This window comes from Antrostomus carolinensis, unplaced genomic scaffold (assembly GCF_000700745.2).
Source record: "Antrostomus carolinensis isolate BGI_N321 unplaced genomic scaffold, ASM70074v2 scaffold11383, whole genome shotgun sequence".
In the NCBI taxonomy this organism is placed as follows: domain Eukaryota; kingdom Metazoa; phylum Chordata; class Aves; order Caprimulgiformes; family Caprimulgidae; genus Antrostomus; species Antrostomus carolinensis.
Genome location: NW_010305890.1, coordinates 82,782 through 85,143, shown reverse-complemented (window position 1 = coordinate 85,143; position 2,362 = coordinate 82,782). Strand labels below are relative to the sequence as shown.

The window sequence follows — 2,362 nt, the reverse complement described above, 5'->3', positions numbered from 1 at the left end:
GAGTCTCTGCCTCTGTGAGCAGTTGAGCACCAGCACTACGGTTCCACCAAGTCAGCTGCAGTAGCATAAGTGGACTGGACTACACCAGTCAAGACTCCTCAGTATCAAAAGTAAAGTTTGCTCTTAGTTCAGCTTTCAGGAGCCCAGTTGATCATTCTGGTGGTCTCAAATCCAGCTTCTATTGAAAAATTCCCTTATTTTACACTTTTTACAAATACTCTTGTAGTATTTTCATCACTTGAAGACTGAATTGGTTCTCCTCCTTCTCCCCCATAACCTCAACTACTGTTTCCATTTTTAGGTTGTCACAATGTTTATAGTACATGGTCTACTTTGCACTTAGAAAATCTCAGCTCTTGAACGCCACAGTAATTCTTTTCATGAGGGCAGAATATTCTGATCCTGAAATGAATCATCTTGACATAAAAAAACCCCCATCCTTTTTTTCCAGGTTATCATCTCACAAAAAGAAGGACAATTTTTTAATTGTGTCCTTCAGAACATTTAATCTGTCTGGGTTGGCCCTTGATAATCCAGTTCGTTACTGCATAATGAATTTATTAGTCTGTTAACTACAGTCCTGACAGAGATAATGGCCAATGATTGCTTATAAATCCTTTGCTGTAGTTTCTTCTAAAGCCTGTGGTTTGTACTATGTTCTTAATAAAATCATAGTACAGCAACGGTATGATGAAATAAAGATCACCCGGGCATTCATTTTTAGTAGCCTAAGTTAGCTTAACTGTGTAATAATTCATTCAAAAGCTACAGGCATCTGAGGCAAATCCAAGTCACACGCAGGTTTAATAAAAAGGCATTTAGATTCCATAATCTCTTATCAGCCCCCAAAGCTCTTGCCCAAGTACTGCTAAGGTGGAGCTTCCTGAAGTTCTGCCAGTGCTCTGCAAGTCTTTGAAACAGATACAAGGATAGACACCACACTGTGAACACCCACTCTCCACATCCCACAGCTTCACAGCAAACAGACAATTTTTTCAGCTGCTGCAAATACTCTTCACTCAATTTTGCACGCAGCAATGATGACCCCTAATGGTGGACTATTTCTTTTGCTGAGCAATATGCACAGATTTTGCTTTTTGATGTATATTTCTGCTTAAATTAATTAAAACTCCCTCTCACAGACCACCAGAGTAAACTGCTTGAGCTTTACTTGAACTGTAACAGAGGAGTAGTTTCTTTGCCTATTTAATTCTTTCAGACTTTGTACACAGAAGCATCAAAATGGAAATTCATATTACAGATCTAAGTCCAAGATTTAAAGTCGCTCTTTTTTTCCTGAGGCAGACTAACTTGCAGAAGCAAATTTCAGACACACTGGTGTGAATAATCCCTGCAGAAAGTCTTTAGAAAAGAGGATGAGACATTTTTCTCTAGATCCAATCAGCTGTATGCCAGAAAGCAAACAGCATGCACCCAAAAGCTTCTTTGAAGCCTTGTGTCAGCTATCAGGTAATGCTGCAGTTGCAGCACCTTCGACACACAGTGATCTTTTAATTAGAATCAAATAATCACTAATAATAAAAATAATTTTCTTATTTCCAAAGTTATAAAATAATATGCTATTGTAGCATTAATTCACTATTTTAAGTGCATGTAGGTTGTAAAAATCTCATACAATTTTTATATTCTGAAATGCTTACAGTTGTGTTTGATTTTGTTTTGGGGGTTTTTGTTGGGTTTTTTTTTAATTCAAGTACATGTCAAAGCCTTTAACTCATATAGGAATCTCTTTCTGCATCTGGGCTGGCAAGATAAGGTGATTTTAAACTGTGTTACAAACGCCAGGTACATAAAACTAAGTCTCACTTTTCTCTTGGGAGAGATGAGTATCACTATCTGCCCTATTTTAGCTTGCCTGACACTTGCATCCACAGCAAGATAAAGAACAAGGTAACTGTATTACCCAGGCATGACCTAGATGTGTCAGTTTTTTCCAGGCTGAGATAAACACACAACTCTTAAAAGGAAAGAGTTGAGAGCCCCTGGCAGCTTATGGATTTGTTTACTTTCTTTTAACAATATTCTAACACAGAAGTTGTGCTAGATTTCATTTGAGTCTACAAAGCACAGAGCCTTTACCTAAATAAACAAAAACCCAGAGGTATTTCCAGACTGATCAAGAAAAAGCACATTTTCAAACTATGATCTCTTTTTTCGTGGTAATAGTAGTTAAAGTCACACAGCTAAGTACCCATTAGAAAAAAATATGTGAAGATATGCTTCAGAAATGTGTCTTTACTGAACTGACAATTTGGTTGACAGTAAGGTATGTAAAATTCATATTTTTAGAATAGAAAGATTCTATTGAATTTTTCATTACCTTTATGACTGTTTTGTTGGT

At 36.8% G+C, this 2,362-nt stretch overlaps 1 protein-coding gene across 1 annotated transcript in view; it reads right to left on the bottom strand.

Moving 5' to 3' along the window:
* Nucleotides 1-2,362, bottom strand: part of LOC104522588 (CLIP-associating protein 1) — a 99,200-nt gene that overhangs the window by 41,553 nt on the left and 55,285 nt on the right. The gene's annotated exons all lie outside the window — the stretch shown is intronic.